This window comes from Mustela nigripes, unplaced genomic scaffold (assembly GCF_022355385.1).
Source record: "Mustela nigripes isolate SB6536 unplaced genomic scaffold, MUSNIG.SB6536 HiC_scaffold_148, whole genome shotgun sequence".
Taxonomy (NCBI): Eukaryota; Metazoa; Chordata; class Mammalia; order Carnivora; family Mustelidae; genus Mustela; species Mustela nigripes.
In genome coordinates this window covers 10,868,709-10,881,200 of record NW_026739562.1, presented here as the reverse complement: position 1 = coordinate 10,881,200, position 12,492 = coordinate 10,868,709, and the positions used below count along the sequence as shown (strand labels likewise).

At 36.3% G+C, this 12,492-nt stretch overlaps 1 pseudogene; it reads right to left on the bottom strand.

Annotated features, from left to right (window-relative positions):
• Positions 1–633: 633 nt before the first annotated feature.
• Positions 634–1,526, bottom strand: LOC132008461 (olfactory receptor 4A47-like; annotated as a pseudogene).
• Between the last annotated feature and the right edge of the window lie 10,966 nt (positions 1,527–12,492).

The following is a 12,492-nucleotide window of genomic DNA, read 5'->3' as shown; positions in this document are numbered from 1 at the left end:
GGAGTAATGTAAGTATGAGTTACATCTATATACCGGTATGGAAAGATTTTCAGGAAGCGAAGTAGTAAATTCAGAAGTTAGACAGAAAGGAATACACATACATGAAAATATGATTTTTGCAAGCAAAGATTATTAATTGAACAATCTTAGGAACAATAGCAATCTCAGTACAATGATGTATATGGAAGAACAGGGAGACTCTGGTGAGGGACAGATAGGATGTTCATGCCACACCATTTCCTTTTGGTAAGGATTCTATTTTTAAGATTTATTTTATCTATTTTTTGCCTAGGTATATCTTAAAAAGTAAAATGTTACACAAAAAAACTTCATATGAAAAGAAATTAAATAGAGAAGATAGACTATATAAAAGAAATATTTTAAAAATGAAAAGAATAAAGATAAAAGACAAGAAACTGACCAAAAATAGAATTATGAATGAGATGAAAAGTAACAAAAGTCAACATAGCAATTAATTATGAATTAGTATAACTCTATAAATATTTGACTCTTTCACTGCACATTATTTGTTGACTAGGACTGCAAATGCATTTACAGTAAAATGGACTTTAACATTTGAGGAGATTGACACTAATGTTAAATTGCTTCATTCATGATAGATGATGCACTTACTTATTTCATAGCATTTGTCATCTCAGAATTTCTCAGAGCATAGATCAGTGGGTTCAGCATGGAGGTTACAACTGTATAAAACACACTCTATGATTTGTTAATGGGGAAGGTCTTAGCATGTATTACATACATGAAAATACATGGAACAAGGAAAAAGACCACCACAATGATGTGGGAACCACAGGTCTGGAGGGCTTTCTGCATCCCTTCTAAACTAAAGTTCTTTAGAGAGTGCAAGATGACACCCTAAGAGATGAGCAAGAGCACAAACACAATAGTGCAGATCATCCCTCCATTAGCCACCACTAATAGGCTAATGACATATGTGTCAGTACAAACCAATTTCATTAAGGGGTACATGTCACAGGAAAAATAGTCAATGATATTGGGACTACAAAATGGGAGCCCATTAATAGTACTAACTTGAATTACTGAATGCAGAAAACCTCCAATCCAGGACACTACCAGTAGCACAACACATACCCACTGCCTCATGATCACCAAATAATGCAAGGACTTACCAGATGGCCACATAACGGTCATAGACCATCACTAGCAGAAGGAAGACCTCTGAGCCACCAAAAAGGTATTCAGTAAATAGCTGAGTCATACAAGATTAGAAGGATATGGTATTTTCTGCAAACAGCAAATCTGAAATCAATCTGGGGCAAATGCAAGAGGAATAAGTGACATCCATAAAATACAAGTTAGCAAGAAACAAGTACATAGGTGACCCAAGGGTCTTACTGACAGCTAGTCACCACAATGAGCATGTTGCCCACCACAGTCAAAATACAGAAGAGCAAAAACATAACCAGAAGGACCTTCTGTTCCTTTGAATCCCGGGTGAGGCCCAAGAGGTCAAAGTAAGTTACACTGTTTCTTAGGTCCATCTAGTGTGGTTGGGAGTGACTTCTATTAGAACCAGGTGATCTACAAAACAGGAGAGAAACCATTTAAATGCATTATAAGGTTAATCTTTTATTGATTCATTCAATTAAGAGATTGTGTAAAAGATTGTGGCAGGAGTACCTATTTGTGTCACAGACATTGTGATTTCCAAGTTGAACAAGTTGTGGGTTCCTACTGAAAGACCCTGGAGCTGCACCCAAGAATCAAACAGCACGCCTCCACTGGATGCAAATTGCAAGAGGTTTATTGGTTACACAGGCGCCTGCTGACGCATCAGCCTTTGTGGGCTGAGCGCACTGGGCTAAATTGGGGAGCAGATTATATAGGGCAAGGTTGGGGTGGCAGGAAGCGAGTTTACAGAAGCAGATGCTTGGTTACAGGGATCTGATTGGTTAACTTAAATCAAGCATTGTCAGGCACTGGTTTAAGGCAAGGACACAAAGGTTTGTTCTGGTGGGCCTTGGCTCAGCACTCTGGAAAGTCCCAGGTACACTCTATTCCTCATTTGTCTTTTCTCTTGACAGACTGGGTGATCACAAACAATAGACATCCTGGTATGTGTTGCCATCCGGGTATGGGGACAATCAAGCCTTCAGCAAGGGGAGAGGGGGTGCTGTGGGGACATCAGGTTGCTAAAACAAGCCTTTAGCAAGGGGAGAGGGGTCTTTCACTACACTCAACGATAGCATATATAATAATATTCAATAAAATAAGTGCCAATATAAAGGTAGTCACACAATGCAAAGGTCAAGGGTAAGAATATATCAACCAAACAGCAAAGAAGGTTTTACAGAGGAAGCACTCCTTCCTGAAATTTAAAGGAGAAGTAGAAGGACAAAAGGGCAAGGGAATTGCATCTAAGTGTGCACAGTTTATACTTGAGACCAATTTAGGGTAACTGATGTATTCAAAGTGAGTGGGATAAATAGGAATGGAAAGTCACTGACCTGGATTGTCTTTTCCCTCACTGAGACCTCTTTCTTAGGGTTTTTGGTTGGATATGCCCCCTTTTCCTAACCAATGAATGCATCCAAAGTACTTCAGAGTTTCTTTCTCCTTTAATTTTTAAGCTTTATATAGGGAACATCACCAACTATAGATATTTCCAATTGGATACCAACTCAGTACATACAAAAGTATTTTTTTAAATCTCACCATAATGATAGGGTTCTACATTTTATTAAATGGTACTACCTTCCATGTCATTGCTCAGACAGGAAACATCACTGTGCCTTCCATACCTTTCTTGTTCTCATATCACATATTGATACCTTAACAAATCTTATTATCCCCCCTGAAAATAGATCACAAACTTGGTCATTTCCCTTCTCTCCATACTTCTTCTGGCCTACTGCACAAGCCATCTCCAATGTCCTTTCCCTTTCATTCTATCCTCCACCAGTTTGTTTGGATGCAGCCCAAATAATCCTTTTTGAATCTGATTCTGAGCTGATCACATCTAGAGTGGATTCCAATCTCTCAATCATAACTTAATCACGTTTCATATTTCCAGTAACAGGAACTATAATTCCCATTCTGTAGTTGAACAAACTGAGAATCTGAACATCTAAATAATTTTCCCAACTTCACCCTAAGTGATAAAACTAGAATTTGAAATGGTGCTCACATTATCTCTGCCTTTGGCTAACATCATGATCCCAGGATCCTGGGATCAAGCCCTGCATCAGGCTTTCTTCTCAGCAGAGAGCATGCTTCCCTCTCTTGCTCTCTCTGCCTGCCTCTCTGCCTACTTGTGATCTCTGCCTGTCAAATAAAATCTTAAAAAAAAAAAAAAAAAAAAGATAGTCACACAATTGCAAAGCCTGGCTTCCACTATTTACTGTTAGTTTTACCTTATGTAGGCATATCCACAATCTGAAGGAACATGTTTTACTCATTCACAGGGACCTGGAATTCTTCTGTCATCCAGGTTGATAAGAGAGGACAAAAAGCTGCATTATTACTTGAGGATATATTTTATTTCATTTGTCTATCCATTTTATCCATGGAGTTTTCCGATTATTTAGATTTCACTTTTATTTGCACTGTAGATTACTTCATAGGAATTCCATATTCCACACAGCAAAACAAAGATTATCACATTAGGAAAGGTATCAAAAACAAAAACAAAAACAAAAACCACAACAATGACAAAACAACAACAACAACAACAAAAACAAAAAAACAAAAAAAGAAACAAGGAAATCCTATCCTTACATAAAGAGAAAGCCACCAGCAATTTCTCAAAGAGACTTTTCTCAAGCAACTACTTTGTTACTAATTTCTAAATAAAAAATACCATTCAAGCAGAAAGAGTCAATTATCATATGGTTTCATTTATTTGTGGAGCATAAAAAATAGCATGGAGGACATGGGGAGATAAAGAGGAGAAGGGAGTTGGGAGAAATTGGAAGGGGAGGTGAACCAGACTATGGACTCTGAAAAACAATCTGAGGGTTTTGAAGGGGTGGGGGGTGGGAGGTCAGAATACCAGGTGGTGGGTATTATAGAGGGCACGGATTGCATGGAACACTGGGTGCAGTGCAAAAATAATGAATACTGTTATGCCGAAAATAAATAATGAATAAATAAATAAATAAATAAAAATAAAATACCATTCAGTTGGTTAGTCTTTCTCATTCTGTGGTATCGGTTTGACCAGAAGAGTTGACTTGAAATTTTGAGAGGCTTCTCATTTTTCATAGGTAATGCTTTAAGCTTATGAAGGACCTTCTGAAAATTTTATCAGTTCTTTAGAGCATAGTGTCTTCTTCCCTATAGGGTCAAAGATCAGTAGACTTTTCTTCCTTTCTAATCCCATTTATCATTAAGTCCTAGAGTTAGAAAGTGTCCAATACTGTCCAATACTGATTCTTGTTTAATTGCATTTACTGGAATTTTCACAAAAATCTGAAAGTACATTTAAATGTAAAGATAATACTAGACTAAATCATATAATGAAGACATTCAAAGACATGATATGGAGAAAAAAAAATAGTCTTCAAACCATTATCAGACCTTTGCCAGAATAAAATTTCAGCCAGTCATTTTTTCTGGTAGAGATAATATTATCATTTATTTCCCCACTTATCAGAGTAAGTTTTTATTTATTTATTTATTTTTAGATTTTACTTATTTGACAGACAGAGATCACAAGTAGGTAAGTAGGCAGAGAGGCAGGCAAGGGGAGGGAGGAGTGAGCAGTCTCCCTGCTGAGCAGAGATCCCATTGCGGGTTTTGATCTCAAGATTCTGGGATCATGACCTGAGTCAAAGGCAGAGGCTTTAAGCCACTGAGCTACCCAGGTGACCCCATAGTTAGTTTTCCTTCATTTTATTTAATACTGAATCTATTCTGTCTAAAAGTGTGGTTACATATATTAAATATTCACAAATTTAAATGTAATGTCTTTGCAAGGTTTTGTTTTTGTTTTTCAGTTTTTTTAATTATTTTTTTTTAGTATTTTTTTAATGGAATATCTATGTTAACAAGAAATGTGTTATGAGTGAGGATACAGCAATTAATGAACAGGGAAAAATCACAAACAAGGTCTTTTCTGCAGGAACCTTATATTCTCATAATAAAGTCAGTAAATAAAGGAACAATTTGATAAACTAATTACAGTCACCATCTAATAAGAGAGAAAAGAAAGTACTCAGGGAGAATTCTTCTATGGAGAAGGTGATCAGAGAAGGCCTTTCTTCAAATGTCATGTTAAAGCTGAGTTGTAAAGGATAGAGAGTGGCTACCACAGAATCACTGTTATAGGTAGTAAAATTAGGTAAAAATTCTAATTAACTTGTTCTCATTTCACTGATGGCATGACCTATATGTAGAAAAAGCTAAATTTTTCACAGATATTTTTATTCCAATGGTATTGTGAAATGCAGTGGTGCGCATGGACACTCTTTTTCTTGATTAGAGTGGAAAAGCTTTCAACGTTTCCTACTGAGTTTGGTGTTAGCTGTGGATCTATCATATATGACCATTACTATATTAAGTTACATCCCATCTATGAAAGTTTTTTTTTAATCAAGAAAACATGGAATTTCTGTTGCTACCAATTAATAATCCAAAGAGGATTAAGAAAACAATCTTTTACTAGAACATCGAAAAAAACAAAATACTTAAGAATAAGCTTAAACAAGGACCCAAAAGTCTTCTATGCTGAAAAACTGTAGTGTAGTTGAAAGATATTCTGGAAGACACAAATAAAAGGGAGGAAAAACATTCATGAATTTATATGGTTCATGCTATTAAGTTGTCAGTGTTAGTTAAAGTGCTCTACAGATTCAAAGCAATTCCTACTAAAATTAAAAAAAAAAAAAAAGTTTTCTTCCAGAAATAGAAAAATTCATCTTAAAATTCAGATGGAAAATCAAGGCATGCCCAGTAGCCAAATAATCCTGTGGTAACAAACAAACAATTGGAAGACTTCCTGGTTCTAAAAATAACTAAAAAGTACAGTAATCAAAACTTTGTGATATCGGCATAAAGGCAGACACAACAATGGAATAAAATACAGATCTTAGAAATAAACCTTTGCCTGCATGTTCAAATGATTTTCAACAGATAACAGAGCATTCATTGGGAAAGGACAGATGATTCAATAAATAGTACTGTGAAACTGGACATCCACATGCAAAAGAATGTTCAACCTTTAATCATATACACCATACACAAAAATTGAATCAAAATGGATCAGAGACCTATACTACCACCTAGAACTATGAAACTCTTAGAAGAAAACTTCGTAATTTTGGATTTGGTAACGATTTCTTGGGTAGGGCACCAAAACTACAGACAAGAAAATAAAAAACAACCTCATGAATTACACTTTATCAAATTTAATAACTTTTCTACATCAAAACACACTATCAACAGAGAAAAAGGCATCCCACAAATGAAAGAAGATATCTGAAATTGATTTATTTGATAAGCTGCTGGTATCCAGAATACGTAACAAATTTATACATCTTAAAAGCACACATAACAAGAAGAAGAAGAAGAAGAAGAAGAAGAAGAAGAAAAGGAAGGAAGGAAGGAAGGAAGGAAGGGAGAAAGGAAGGAAGAAAGAAAAAAAGAGAGAGAGAGAGAAGCATCCTGATTAAAAAAGAGCAAAGGACTTCAACAGGCATTTCTCCAAAGAAGATATGTGATGCCAAATAAGCACATGAAAAGATGCTCAATGTCACTAATCATTAGGGAAATACATTTCAAAACCATAATGCAATACTACTTTACACACAACAGGAGAGCTATGACCACAAAATGTTAAAATTGTGACACATGTAAGACAGTGTAGAGATCAGAACAACTCTCCATTGCTGGTGGGAATGCACAATGATGTAGCTGCTATGGAAAATGCTATGATACTTCCTAAAAAAATAAGCAGAAAAATATTATATGAGCCACAATTCCACTTTGTGGTATATACACAAAATAATGGACATCACAGTCTCAAATAGGTACTTCTATACCCATTTTCACGGCAGTATTATTCACAGTAGCCAGAAAGTAGAAGCAACCAAAGTGCGTTCAAAGTGTTGTAAATGTATGAACAGAATGAGGTATATTCACAGAATGGATTATTATTCACTCTTAAAAAATGAAGGAAATCCTGACATGCGTTAAAACATACATATCCTGTAATTCACTCTGCCAAGTGAAATGAGACAGTCACAAAAAAACAGATATTGTATGATTCCACACAATATTTGGCTACTTAAAGTAGCCAAATTCACAAGCAATAAGAAAACAGAATGGTGGCTGCCTAAAGCCCAGAGAGAGGGAATGGGGAATTAATGTTTAATGAGTGTGGAATTTCAGTATGGGAAAATGAAAAATCTCTGGAGATGGATGGTGCTGGTGCCCACATTACAAAAGTCAATTAATTTAATTAACCATCATGACATCACTGAATTGACATCATCATTGAATTGACTCAATGCCACTGGACTGTACATTTACAAATGTAATTTTACTTTAAAATTTAATTAAAATTTAATTTAAAAAGTAAACATTTAATTAAACCTGGTGATTCACAGACCTGTACCCCTGGGGATAAAAATATATGTTTATAAAAAATAAAAAATTAAAAAAAAATTTTAAATGTGATTTTTGTTATTTGTATTTTACTACAAGTTAAAAACTACATTTAAAAAATAAGTTGCCTTTATTAACAGGTGAATTATGTCAACATAAACTACAGCTCAATGGCTAGAGTATATATACACATCATTGGCTTTACATTCTCCTGTTGATGGTACATATAAAACCCAACAACTAAACAAGTAAATTCAAATCTCCAGAGCTATGTGTCCTGACAATCTGCTTTGTGCAAGAAATCTAACTAATCCTCACAGGACATTGAACTTTGACCATGAACTAGACAATAGGTAAATCTAAACAGGATATTTTTATAATGACAAATAATCCCCCTCTGGATCTGTCTTCCCAGTGCCTATATGTCAAAATAAACATACTTGGGACAAATACTATTCATGTGCTTCTGTACAAATTATCTTCTTTTCTCATTCCATTTAATAGACAAATTTATTTTAGGAAGTGATGGATATGTCTCAAAGTTACATCTTCTACTTCAGAACTTCCTCATGGCATTTTTCACCTCCAAATTTTTGAGTGCAGGTTTAAGTTTAACAAGGGAATCACCATGCTATACAGCCCAGTCAGAGCTTGATCAGTGGACAAGGTGGTGACTGGGTGCAAATACATAAATATGCAGGACACAATATTAAGACCACAACAGTGACATGAGAGACACATGCATGGATTTTTTTCTCCCCTCCAAGTTACAGGTCCTCGGTGAGCATATGATGAGCAACTAGGAGGCCATCAAGAGGAATATTTGCACAAGCAGATGAACCCACTTTTGACAGAAACAGAGATACCACAGGTATGAGTGCCCATGCAGATGAGTTTCAGCCAAAGGTTTATGTCATGCACAAATGGTCTATGACAATGGAGCCACACACAGGCAGGCACACTGTGAAGAGAACCGAAATGGTTGCAAGGACAAAGCCTCTAGCACATGCCAACTGAAAGAGGAAGCTATATCCCTGTCACTTGTGATGATTTCATAGTACAGAGCTTTACAGATGGCTGCACAGATGCTCAGCAAAGACTTAAGTCACACACTTCCTGAAAGAGATGGTTTTTCTTACAGCAATGTGCCAAGTAGCATTTCATGGTAGGTGGGGTGGGGGCAGTGTCATGGATGAATAATAGCATATATTTAGAAGGGATGAGTCACATAGGAAGAAAATGGAAGCAGTGCCCAAGGTCATGAAAGATTTCCTGTTGAAAGAAAACCCCTTTCATGGATAAGAGTTTTAGTAGGCAAAAGGTGTAAACTCTTCCTAAATTAATCCTCCTAAAATGAATCTTCTTAAAAATAGTAATTGTTTTTTTCTTTTAACAACTAAACCATGATAAACTTATTAAAATTCATTGTAAGCTTATTTTATTTTATTTTATTTTATTTTTTTTAAAGATTTTATTTATTTATTTGACAGAGAGAAATCACAAGTAGATGTGGGGCAGGCAGAGAGAGAGAGAGGGAAGCAGGCTCCCTGCTGAGCAGAGAGCCCGATGCGGGACCCGATCCCAGGACCCTGAGATCATGACCTGAGCCGAAGGCAGCGGCTTAAACCACTGAGCCACCCAGGCGCCCCTGTAAGCTTATTTTAAATGTTAAATTTATTTATCTTAGCTAAATGCAAACTAACTATACCATTTTACACTTGATTTGGAAATGTAAATATGCAAGACTATGCATAATTCTGAAAAAGGAGAGTAATGAAGGACTATTAGTCTTATCACATATAAAAATGTGTTATATATCAAAGCAATTATATTACATATCAGTTGGAACATGAATAAAGAGACCAATTGAACAGAATTGAGTCCTGAATCAGATCCAAATATATATGGGTAGTTAAAATATAATAGTCAAGATTTTAAGTTAATGATACAAAGAAGATTATATAACTATTAAAAACACCCTAAATTTTAGAATAGCAATTAAAATTCTATCCCTCTTTAGCTCCTATATCAAATAAAATTCTTATGATGCAAAAGTTCTAATGTATGATATACAACATCAAAAATGTTTTATTTTTTAAAGAGTTTATTTATTTACTTGACAGAGAAAGAGACAGAAAGAGGGAACACAGCAAGTGGAGTGGGAGCGGAAGAAGCAGCCTCCCTGCTGGGCAAGGAGCGCCATGCAGGGCTCAGTCTCAGGACCCTGGAGATCATGACCTGAGTCAAAGGCAGATGATTAATGACTGAGCCAGCCAGATGCCCCAACCTCAAAAATGTGTTGTTGTGATTGTGGTTGTTTTTTAAGATTTTACTTATTTGACAGAAAGAGAGTTCACAAGTAGGCAGAGAGGCAGGCAGAGAGAGAGGAAGGGAAGTAGGATTCTTGCTGAGCAGAGAACCCAGTGCAGGGTTCTATCCTAGTACCCTGGGATCATGACCTGAGCCAAAGACAGAAGCTTTGACCCACTGAGCCACCCAGGCACCCCTCAAAAATGTTTTAAAAATTAAGTAATTAGGGGGCGCCTGGGTGGCTCAGTTGGTTGGACAACTGCCTTCAGCTCAGGTCATGATCCTGGAGTCCTGGGATCGAGTCCCACATCGGGCTCCCAGCTCCATGGGGAGTCTGCTTCTCCCTCTGACCTCCTCGCTCATGTTCTCTCTCACTGTATCTCTCTCAAATAAATACATAAATAAAATCTTTAAAAAAAATTAAGTAATTAGGTACTAAAATACAGTTGAAGAATATTTTGGTATGACTGAAAAGCCCTTAAAAAAAAAAAGTTAAATGAATGAGAAATATTTTTCTATGCCCAAAGCATTCTACATACTCTTCAAAAATTAAAAACATACCACTAGCCAGAAAAAATCAATGATTGAATTAAAAATACATAAGTATTAATAGATGATCCATAGAAAAAGAAATACAAATCATAGATAAGCTCAATAATATGAAAAAGATTATAATTTAATCATTGTCTTAAGCTATAAATATTTATCAGGTATGGTTTGTTAAGAATGTGGAACAAAATCTCTGACAGACGTCGAGAGGCAGTTTAGCTACTACTACAATCCAAGATGACAGTTTGACAGTAACTATGAATACTGACATTTAACTATCTGACTATTGTTTCAAATACATATATCAACAATTCCACTCCTTGGAACTCATACTTGCACATGTTCACAAACATAATTACTGCAAATTTTTTTTTGTGGAAAAACATTAGTAATAACATGAACAGAAATTAATACATTTAATTTAGTAAATGTTTATAAGTGAGTAATATGGAGTAGAAAAAAAACTTAATGATCTGTATGGACTGGTATGGAACATTTTCAAAATGCGGCAAAAGATTTCACTTATATGTGAAAATTTTAAAAACAAGCAAACAGAAACCAGAAATGGGTTCATACATACAGAGAACAAATTGGTGTTTGCAAGAGTGGAGAAGGATGGAGGGATAGGCAAAATAGGTGAAGGGAATGAAAGACTCACAATTTCAATGACAAAATAATATGTCACAAGAATGAAAAGAACAGGGACACCTGGGTGGCTCAGTCAGTTAAGCATCTGCCCTCATCTCAGGTCATGATCCCAGGTTACTGGGATCAAGCCCTGCATTGGGATCCCTCCTCAGCAGGAAACCTGCTTCCCCCCTGCCTCTGCCCCTTCCCCCTGCTTGCTCTCTCTCTCTTTCTCTCTCCCTCTCTCTCTCATATAAATAAGCAAGTAGGGGAGAAAAAACATGAGAGACTGTGGACTCTGAGAAACAAACTGAGGATATTGGAGAGGAAGGCGGGGAGGGATGTGTGAGCCTGGTGGTGGGTATTATGGAGGGCACGTATTGCATGGAGCACTTGGTGTGGTGCATAAACAATGAATTTAGGAACACTGAAAAATTAAATTTAATTTAATATTTAAAAAAAGAATGAATCAGTCAAAAGCAATGTACCAACATTGTATGGTAACACATCAAAATTGGATTTATCCACATCACACTGGATAAAAAAGGAAGAGTTATAGATATGTTGTCTGCAAGAGACTCATTTTAGACCTATCACAATGAGCATCTCTTATTGTATGTGATTGTTGACTCCCTATGTTGTATACCTGAAACTACTCTAATGCTGTATGACAATCATACTTCAATTAAAAAATTTAAAAATAAATAAAACTATCTTAATTTAAAAGTTTAGTTTTTTAAAAAAGAAGTAGTATAATAAAGGCAAACATTTATATACCCAGAGAAAAATTCACATATATATACTTAAATCCAAATGCATTTGTAAAGTTGTTACTTTAGGAGTCTTAAACAGATTAAGTGGCTAATTCAGGAAAGGGACTAGAGACCATGCTGAGAGAGAAGTATGCAATTTATGGCAAAGGAATAGGAGACTTTAGTTTCATCTGGTTCCAGGAATTCAACTAGATAGCTATGAAATCATCCTGAAAACCTGTGAACTCAACCAGAGATCTAAGAAAAGAATGGCTCCAACTCTGCAAATAGAAGAGTGACAACTGTCTGCAAGGTTTAAGAGGTGCAGAGAAATAACCCTAAGGTGATATATGGGGCAATAGGCCACAAGGGGATGGACCCTCTGTCAGCCAGCTATCAGGAGGTGATATAGCAGCAGAGTGCAAAATCAGAACTTCTAGAATTCTGCTCCAATAAGGGATGTTGCTCAGGTGGCTAACCTGGGGTGAAACCCTTGCTGGGACATTGTGGTCTCAAGACCCTCAGGGTCACAGGAAGACCAGGGGTGCCTGAGCATGGCAGAGTTCCAAGGAATAGGAGTGGGCTCTCATCTCAGAGTTGCTATAAACCATTAACCATGGCACAGTCAGGCAAATTCTCTTCAAACAGGGGCCCAACAAAGAAC